General features: G+C 45.6%; 1 pseudogene; it reads right to left on the bottom strand.

The window, feature by feature from the left end:
* Positions 1-413: 413 nt before the first annotated feature.
* Positions 414-934, bottom strand: LOC131752893 (riboflavin kinase pseudogene; annotated as a pseudogene).
* Between the last annotated feature and the right edge of the window lie 9,618 nt (positions 935-10,552).

Here is a 10,552-nt window from a genome sequence, read left to right as displayed (position 1 = left end):
TTTTTTTTTTTTTTTTTTTGCGATACGCGGGCCTCTCACCGCTGCGGCCTCTCCCGTTGCGGAGCACAGGCTCCGGACGCGCAGGCTCAGCGGCCATGGCTCACGGGCCCAGCCGCTCCGCGGCACGCGGGATCCTCCCGGACCGGGGCACGAACCCATGTCCCCTGCATCGGCAGGCGGACTCCCAACCGCTGCGCCACCAGGGAAGCCCCTAGTGGTACATTTTAATCAACATATTACATAAAAAAGAATCTTGATTTTTAAAGTGAACCTTTGTAGTACTGTAACAGGATGGGTTTAATTGAACAGCTGGAACATAATATGGTATCTACATTGTACTGTTTCATTCACAGCTGTAGGAAAATAGCAGTAAAATATTAGAAAACAGTGAATGAATAAATAAGATGCTTTTCCTTCAGTGGCCATTCATTATTTTGCTTTTAGGAACCTGGAAGAAATTGTCTTCTTTGAGTTTCGAATGTTCTGGTAAATCTAGTCGTTTCTTAGCTTCCTCAATATCACCTTGAATTGCTGAAATAAGTGACTCTGAAGAATCACAGTTCTTTTCTGGTCTGAGGTAGGCGACGATGGCCACGTTGAGAATTTCCCCATAGAAGTCCTCTTTGAAAGTATGCATGATACGAGTTTCCATGGACTTTTTTGTATTCTTGTAGTATGGGTTCCATCCTATGCTCACCACCATGTTATGGGCGTCTCCACTTCCAACACTGGCCCAACCATAATATATGCCAGTGGATGCATCAGCTGAAAGATTATCTTCTACTACTGGTTCAGGAAAGTTAGCTGTAGGGATGCCCAGCTGCTTGGGGCCGCGACCGAAGCCCCGCACCACCTGGCCGCGGCAGAAGTATGGCAGGTGCCTCATGACGCCGTCCGCTCGGGGTGCGGGCTGCGGGCCAGTCCGCGCGTCCGGTAGAGCTGCCGTCGAGGCGGTGCCAGGACCCCCGGACCAGCCGGGGGACCCGGGCGGGAGCTCCGCAGCCGGGCGAGGACACGGGCCGAGCGGCGCGGGGGACACGCCGCGGCGAGACGCTCACGCCGCTGACCGAACAGAAGGTGCCGGACGACTCAGACGCTGCGTCTGGGCTCCGGGACGCCGGCGACGGCTGAAGGGCGGCTGTGGGCCGGGAGCGGAGCGGGGGCGGGCCGGCTGGGGAGGGCCCCCCAGCCCACCGAGCGCCGCGGGCCTACGCACTCTGCCCAGGCCGAGCCGATTACTTAGGTTTTCATTACACAACAAATCTTGGCCTGCTGCAAAGTAAAAACTAGGAAGAGAGTGTGTGAGTCATCTTTAAAACTCACCAGCTAACATCCTGAAGAAACAGAAAGGTAGCTAAGCGTTCCCAACCAGCCACCGCCAATGAACAGTTATACGAATGAGTCTGTGGCGGGCACGTTCTGGCTCACGATGCAGCAGAGGATCTCATTCGTTTCACTGCAAAGCTTATTGTAACGAAAACCGAGACCCTGCTTTCTGACCAGCCTGTTGCTACAACATGAATACTTCACTTTCCTGGTTTTCAACTGGAGGTGAGAAACAATGTTTTGAGAGCATTTTACACCTTCAATAAAAAGAAGGCAACAAGAAAATGTGCTGAGAGATTCTTCTCTAGTCCAGGAAACCTAAATAAAAGTCTCAAACCAAACCCCACTGACACAGTTGCAGCCCTTAGAATAATAAGTCGGTAGCATTTGCCTAGTAATAATCTAGACTCCACAGAGTGCTCTCTTAGGGACATAGGTGCCTCTCCTTTCTTCTTACATTCATATCCGATTTTTGTGATCATTGTTAAACATTTAACTGGATTGATTCAACTGACTGGCTACATTTTGACAGCTCAAAGTACCAAGTTAGTTAATTAACTCATTTTCAATTAACATAGTTGCTGCTAACCTGGTGTAAATTAAGTCTCCTCAGACTCTAGAAAAAGAGAGAAAGGAGGCCCATGGGACTGAGATTTCTATTGCATATCCCCTTCTGTCAGAAGTTTCCAGTTCAGGTCAGACCCATAAAAGAATGTCTTTTTTGTGGTTAAGTATTACCTGGCAGCCAGGTGCTAAGATAGTGCTGAATCAGCCCAGAAGAGAGAGAGTAAAAGGAAGAAGAAAGTTTGGTTTATAGGCTGAAGTGCGCAAAGGAAACAGAGCCTGGCGAGAGTTATATATTGCTCCAGGCGGGCACAGGTGGATGGAACTGCAGGCCAGGTCAGAAAAAGAGAAAGATTTATGTTCTGTGCAAACAGAAGGCCAGAAGAAAAATCACCAATCCGGTTGGGCAGCTCTGAAGTGAAGGAAACAGCTGTTCATACAGTGAGGGAATGGTCAGGTAAGACGAGCTGGAAATAGTCATCACAAGGCCATCTGCTGACCTGGGAAGGCATGCCCTCGAGGCACGGAACAAATCCAGTCCTCCAGGAGGCCACGCGGAGGGGCCAGTACTGGCCAGGCCGGGAAACAATGCCAGGACAAGGCATTAAAGTTACATGAGCCTCATGTAAGAAGTTGCCTGGCGAGTTTACTTCCGAATGTGAAGTCGAGTGGAAACACAATGTTTTCTTCTTTGAGCACTTGGCATAACCACTCCACCAGGCCTCTCTGTAAAGCAAGAATGCGGAGAGGTAGCTCATCAAATGCCAGTGCCCTGTTACCCATCACCTTCTCCGGAGGCTGCTGCTTCACCCCTCCTGGCCGCTGGTGGGGGTAGCAGTCAGCTTGGGGCAGCTGCCGGCTTGGGGATCGTGCCACAGCACCCCAAGAACTTGTGGCCTGAGTGAGAAGGGCGGATAGGAGGTGGCCTTTGACCATGGAAGGCAGCCTGCTGGGCAAGCCAGAAGGGGCACAGAAAGGCAGGCGGAAATGAGAGCAGGAACTGGCAATGACCTTGCATTAATGGGCAGCACGCCCCACTGAAATAAAGGCTGGCATGAGTGGGGCTTTGCTCTAAGGAAGCCGACAGCAGCTGGGTCCCACCAATACTAATGAGCGTCATTATATCCCTTGTACAAACGAACCAAATTTCAGACAAAAGGTGGGAGAGAGAAAAGATTTATATCATAACACAAAATACAAAATGTATGACCAAATGTCATGAAAAAAACCAACTGACAGTTGGTGGGACAGCAAAGGCAATCAGAAGAAAGCACTGCCTGCCCAAAGTACTAAGATTAATAAGAGTGAGTGTTGTGGCATTATTAGTGACCAAAATACAAAGCTGAAGTCAAATCCCTGACCACCCGCCCTTCTCTCTCCCCTATCCCATATTTCAATATCTATGTCCTCATGGTGTGATAATTTACACACACGTGCAATACATATTCATATACATAGAAAGAGTGAAAGTAGTAACATTTGTTGAATCCTTATTATATGCCAAACACTCTTCTATATCCTTTACAGGTATTAACTCATTCAGTCTTCACAACATGCCTAAGAGGTAGAAACTATTTCTATCCCCATTTCACAGATAAGAAAATGAAGCACAGAGAGCATATGCCAGATAACACAGCTGGGAAGTATCTGAGCTGAGATCTGAACCAGGCATTCTGGGCCCTGAGTTAGCGTCTGCATTTGAGTTCCTGAAATCTCAGACCAGGGACTTTGGTGATAAGTGGTTAATTATCAGTGCTGAGCTCCTCACATCCAGCCCTCTCCAGACTCCAGTCCTCAAAACTACTGCTCTCTGAGGTGCTCTCCCCTCATCTCTGTCCATTCAGATCCTTCTTTTTCTTCACGTCCCAGCTCAGGACTCAGGAGGTTACCCAGCTGCGTGCCAAACCATTTTCTCTTCCTCCTCAGCCGACAGTGAGATTACATTTCCCGATCTCTTTCATTTAAGGGTGGCCATACAACAGGCTCTAACAAGTGGAATGTCAGCAGAGTGACACTCTGCCACTTCCAGGCCTAGCTTATGAAACTCTGCATGTGGAACCCTCCTTCTAGTTTGAGGCAGATAAGCATGGAGCCTTGGGAAGCCACATGCTGAAGCCAGTGATGCCATTTGATAGACGGTCCTGATCCCTAATCCCTGCTTAGAGGAGGGGCACCCACTAATCAGGAACTCCCACGTGGGTCCTCATGTAAGTGGGAAACAGACTTCCAACCATCATGTTGGAATCATCGTAACTAAGAGTTTGTTTACTGTAACAACCATCATCACTCTAATATGAACTTTGATGGATCCACCTCTACACTAGGCTCTGTGTTTGTAAGCTGGTTCCTGACCTTAAAGAATCCACAGAAAAGGGCTTCCCTGGTGGCGCAGTGGTTAACAATCCACCTGTCAATGCAGGGGACATGGGTTCAAGCCCTGGTCTGGGAAGATCCCACATACTGTGGAGCAACTAAGCCCGTGTGCCACAACTACTGAGGCTGCGAGCCACAACTACTGAAGCCCACATGCCTAGAGCCCGTGCTCCGCAACAAGAGAAGCCACCGCAATGAGAAGCCCGCGCACCGCAACGAAGAGTAGCCCCCGCTCACCGCAACTAGAGAAAGCCCGCGTGCAGCAACAAAGACCCACTGCAGCCAAAAATAAATAAAATAAATAAATAAAATTTTAAAAGTTTTCGAAAAACAAAAGAATCCACTGAAAAGAGGGAAAAGAGATAAATAACATAAATAGAATATAAAAGTGTTGCAATAACAGAATGTCTAATATTTTGTGGGAATACTGCTAAACGCCTGAAGTCAGGAAAAGCCATTAGAAATACAGAGACAGTAGAGGAAGAGGTGGAATTAGCATCTCTCCCTGATAGACCCAGCCCATTCATTCCATCCCAGTGAGGATACTGGGCCTCACTTTATGTTATATGGTGAAAACTGTCCTCAAAAAGCCAGTCCTGGTGCCTACAATGCTCCCCAGCTCTGTTCAGGGGACATGCCCCCTTTGTGCCCCAAATGAAGGGAATATGCCTCAAGCTCTGCCTTAAGCATGTCGATGCCCCTAATTAGACCAAGGGTGGCCCAGTCTCCGGGTTGACTTCAGTCCACTGGGGTGGTCTGATGTCACACTGTGCCCAGTGGTAATTAACTAGGCCATTCAGATTCTCCCACTCTGGAAGATGAATGAGGGAACCTCGAAGGAATTAGCCGATTGGAGCAGGATGAAAAAGAAGAAGGCAGGCAGAGAAGACTGGAACACAGGCTGTGCCACGATGAGAATGCAGATCCCACCACTGAGGGGCACACTGGTCAGCTGCTTAGTGGCAAAAGCAGATGGACTCTGGCTGATTGAAGGAGAAAAGGGATTTGTTAAAAGGGGAACAGAGAGCTCACAGAAGCCCTCTGTCCTAGCCTGGACTGCTGTTACATTCCATAGACTGGGTGGCTTAAACAAGAGGCATTCATTTCTCATAGTTCTAGAGACTGGAAAGTCCAAGACCGAGGTGCCAGCAGACTTGGTTCCTGGGGAGAACCCGATCCTGGCTTGCAGACAGCCACCTTCTTGCTGTGCCTTTCCATGGCAGGGTCGAGGGAGCTCTCTTGTCTCCTCCTCTTATAAGGGCACTAACGCCATCAGAGGGACCACACTCTCATGACCTCATCGAAACCTAATCACCTCCCAAAGGCCTCACCTCCAAATACCGTCACTGGGGTGGTATGGCTTCAACATATGAATCTACATAAACATTCATTCCATAACAGCCTCAAAAACAGAGCTAGGCTTGGGGGTTCTGCTGCCGGGAACCACAGCCAAAATCACTCTGTAGTTATGTCCCATAATCCTCTGCCATCCACCACTCAGTGAAGGGACTTGTCCCATTAGCACCTGTGCTCCAGGAACTGCCCTGTTCGTCTTCTGTGGCACTTGTCACCTCCCACCTTCCGCCAGGATCATTTCTGACCACATCTGATCCCCCTACAAGAACAGGAGATCTGTCTCTCTATGCCTCTCACGGCCCCATCAGGAGTTCAGCATAGTGGTTAAGTGAATGCATCAATATCTAATGAATAAAAAGAATTTCCATTTAATAATGACAGCTGCCTAAAGTAATAAAGCTGCAATAACAGTAGCTACAATGTATTGGGTATTTACTAAGTGCCAGTAAATTCTTCAGTGCTTGATGTGCAGTCTCTCATTTAATCTTTACAGTAACCTTGTAAGGAAAGCATTATTATTATCTCCACTTTACAGAGGCAGAAGCGAGGACTTAGGGAGGTAAGTAACTTGCCCAGTTTCACTCACCAAGTAAATTAGAGGAATAGGATTCAAGCTGTTGATACTGTCTCCAAAGCTCATGTTCATTACACCTTTAGATCATCTAAAATAGACCCCACCCGGCACCTGCTCGTGTTAAATGCCACCAAGATAAGAAAAAACATTCCCATAGCCCATTTCTTTCCCCACTCACTCTTCCCTCCTCCCCAAAAAAGTTAATAATGGAAAGACACATGACATATCCACCACAGATTACTGAATGTCAGTCCATTCAGCTAATTTCAAAAAAGATGATGCTAATTATTAGACATAATGAAAATTTGCTCTTCAACCACAATCCAAGGGGGATAGTCCAATTGATTAACAGGGATTTCAAACCACGCATTCAATTTCTCCTGCTCGTGTTGTAATAGATGGGAAAAATTGGTTTGTAGACAGAGATTTTTGAGAGCTAAGTGTCTAAGACACTGAAGGGAGCCACCTCATTAAGTCCTAGGCCTGGTTAGGCAGGCTCTCGAAACCAGAGGCAAAGCCAACGGCAGGTAAACTCACTACAGGCATTATTTAATGAAAGTCTGCACTTTATCAGAGCATTCTTCCTGAGTCCTAGATTTTTTTGCATGTTTTTTTCTTTCTTTTTCAACCGTTCGTTAGTCTTTTAAAAATGCAGCATTGAAGCAGTTAAAAATAAGTCTAGGATTTGCAGAACAATAAGAACTTAATCATGGCAGCAAACTAAACCTCGGGGACAATTTTGGTCTCCAAGTTAAAATATGGTGTCTCTGAGTAAATTGACTTTTCACAGAATACTCTAACATAATGCATAATAGTCAGGCACTCCAAAAGAAGCTCCTGGGTATTGGTCCAGAGCCCACAACCAGCAGAAAGATCATAGTGTATGTTGAATAAAATTACCCATTCTAAAGGTCCTCAGCTATCTTCAATATTTTATTAGAAACCTTTTTGTGGTGGAGACCAACTGGGAGCTCTTTCTCCAAGGAGCGAGCTGTCAACGGTAGGAGAATTGAAATCCAGACCAAGTCAAGCTTAATTAGATCTCCCCCCACCTCCAACCTCACATTTCTGGTGTATTCTTTGCTGACCATGAAACTTGATAAATAATAATACACTGGGATTTGTCCCCCCTAACCTTTCAAAAAAGAAAAGTACAATTGTGGACAGGTGGAGAAAGAAAATAAAAATGTAGTGGCAGATTTCAAGACTCTAGACAAAATATTAGCTGAATGCTACTAATAATGTAATCATAATAATGTGATCAGAAAACTCACAGATGTGCCTCAAGGGTGGCGCTGGGCAATGAACAATTCAGATCCAGGAGTAAATAGTTTCTGAGTCTCTGCTTTAAGGCCAGCACTTGCTGGGTAACACAGGAAAAGTGACCATATATTCCAGATTTTATGACAAAAATCTCAATGTCAAATCTCCTCTTCCCTCATCCCTGCACATCCACATGGTCTCATTAAAGCACATGTCCCAACTCTGGGTTCAGAAAATACGATTGCTGAAAGGATGGTGGATATAACTCACTGTACATGAGGAGTCAGTACTATAGTTACTGCAGTAAAGGCACTGAGTGTGGATGGCAGAGCTGGGAGATCATCATTCCTTACACCAAGCTCACTTTTACCGATTGCTATTTTCTGTTTCGTAGCTTTACGTTTTTCTAAATCCTTAAGTATGACAACTTCCCTTCCTTGTAATTTGGCAAAGTGCAGGAGTTCATAGAACATTTCGCTTGCCTCATATTTTCAGACAACTTTCTATTAATAGCATTATTTGTGATATAGCCTCCTTTTGAGGACACCCCTTCTAACCCTTTGCAATAATTTTTACCGTGCTGCATTTCCAAAACAATTTAATAGGAGCCTGGTTTCTTTTGAAAAATGTGTGCATATCCAATTTTCCCTTAGTTTCACAATACACAACACATCTGTTATTTCAATGATAACAGATGTTATACTGAAATTGTAATAACTTGTGAGTTAACTGTATTCAAAACTTTATAGTTACACACGGTCCAATAACTTAATTCTCTACCATTATCTCTTCAAATTGATTTAGCTCTGCAGAAGTTGGAGAAAATCAAATATTCATTGTGTTTGCTTTGTGCATGTATACAAAAATCACATCATGATTTATCTCTCCTGGTATTAATCCTGTCTTCTTTGGAAAGATGGGGTAAAAATCGTAACAGGATCAACAATCCCTCTTCTCTTTACTCATAAAGATAAATTTCATAGGCAATTCAGGATTAACATGCATGCATCTATGTGCAAGCTTTTTTATGGATTTGTAGGGGCCCTATAAATCCATTCTGCATTTCTAGCCATTTACCGTTTAAATAAGTGACCTTTCCTCTTATCTCAAGGGCACAAGCCTACCCCCATTTGGCCATTTATCTTTTATTAGGGAAGCATCTCTCTTCTCCCAAAGCAAACTCCTTTTTTTCCTCTCAAGCTTCCCTTTTGTCTTTTTTTTTTTTCTCCCAAATCCAGAGATTACAAACCCTGTGCTGAAATGTGTGGGTTACAATGACATATGCACAAGTAGACAGTGGGCCAGTATAGTGGGGGCTCTGAAGGAGCATGTTAAAGTCAGGAGAGCCTCCATCTTCTAGAACTTTCCATACCGGTAGAGAGCAGAAGACATGGGCAACAACCATGAGTAAAACTACTCCTGGGAGCTGTCTGAATGAGAACATATGCTAAGGGGGTCCAGGGAGGGCTGGGGGCCCAGCAGGGCACTGTAGGGGAGCACGGCCTGGAGTTGGGCCTTGGGAAACGGTGGGATTTTGAAAGGCTGAAACCCAGGGAGAGCGTACCCCCAATAATGCCAAGGCTCAGTCAGGACTGTGTGAGAGGGATGTAAGCAGAGGGGAGTCTGGCCTCTCTTTTGGCTGATCTACCCCAGCAAGAGGACCATGCTCTTGACAATTTCCAATCTCTTCCTTGCACTTCCCTCTGAATAAAAGATAAAGAAACACTGGTCTTTTCACATATATGCTTCACCAAACACACAGCCCCAAAAGTCACCAGCTGGACAGGCCTGGGTAGGAGAGAAACTCCTGAGGTGAGAAGAGCCTAAGTGCCCATCACTCACTGGGTCCCAATTTTGTTTTGGCCTCTGGGCTCTACTGACTTCAGAAAATTAGTTCCATTATGCTCAGCTCATTCCCAGACCAACTTGCCACGTCTACCACACATCCTCTAGGGATTTCCCCCCAAATACCAGACCAGTGAGTGCTCAAACAACATGAGTGTCACTACAGATATTTACAAGTGGAGAGAAAGAGCTGCTTGAGATGGGGACAGAAAAGTAACTACCAAGTTAAGTATTAAAGGCTTCAGTCTCATCCTCTGTGTGGAGAGGCAATAGGGCACAGCAGGCTTTACAGCCAGACTGCCTGGGTTCAAGTCCCAGCTCGGCCACTTTCACGCACTTTTGACTTCTCTGTGTCTCAGCTCCCTTCATGTAGAAAATGGGTGTGATAATAATACTTAACCTCATTGGGTTATTGTAGGGATTACAAGAGATGAAATGTGTAATGTTCTCAGAGCAGTACAGAGCATCCAGTATTGATGCTATATTTGTTATTATTATTGGGGCCATGGCCCTTCATTAGTGCTCGTATTAAAGAGCTAGAGTCCTTGCAGCCACTGACCCAGTGCCGTGATCCCTTCCACCCTTGCCCTGAGGTTGTTCCCTGGCCTTTGCCCTGATACTCCTGCTTGGATCTCTTTCGATCTGAGTGATGTGTTAGGTGACAACTTCTGTTTTGCAGATTTAGTCCCTCTTACTGTCTTTTGACTAGTGCTGATTTCTCCCGAAGATGTAACCTTTCCTGCAAACGCAGCTCTGGGCCCAGCAGGCACACAATGAAGGCCAGGTGAATTGAGGTTGGCTGTTCTGTTTTCACAAGCAGGCTCCTCTCAGCCTAGGCCATGTCACTGTTCATGATGGATTGGTAAACATTTCCTCACTTGTCATAAAGTCTTTGTGTGGGATATGATAGATTTCATGCTATTCTTAAGGACAATTGAAAATAATATGAGCTACATGTGTTACCTGAGAAACAAAATATCAGTATTAGGTCTTTTTTAAAAATCAGAAACAAGGGGAAACAAATATTAGGTAATATGTATAAAGAAATTCTCCTGGGGGGAGGAAGACTCAAAGAGTATGAGGTTTAATTCTAAATTCAGTGGTGTTAGCAAGTCTGCCTTGCTCAAATGTCCAAAAAGCATGTGTAGAGCATATATACCCGATCTGTGCACACCCACCATGGTGTTTTGCTTAATCTTCATGCCCCTGTGAAGGGGCTCGTTGTTACTGAAAAGAAAAAACAGGGCTGAG

This window comes from Kogia breviceps, chromosome 3 (genome assembly GCF_026419965.1).
Source record: "Kogia breviceps isolate mKogBre1 chromosome 3, mKogBre1 haplotype 1, whole genome shotgun sequence".
Taxonomy (NCBI): Eukaryota; Metazoa; Chordata; class Mammalia; order Artiodactyla; family Physeteridae; genus Kogia; species Kogia breviceps.
The sequence above is the reverse complement of the archived record's forward strand: the minus strand, read 5'-3'. Positions and strand labels throughout refer to the sequence as shown.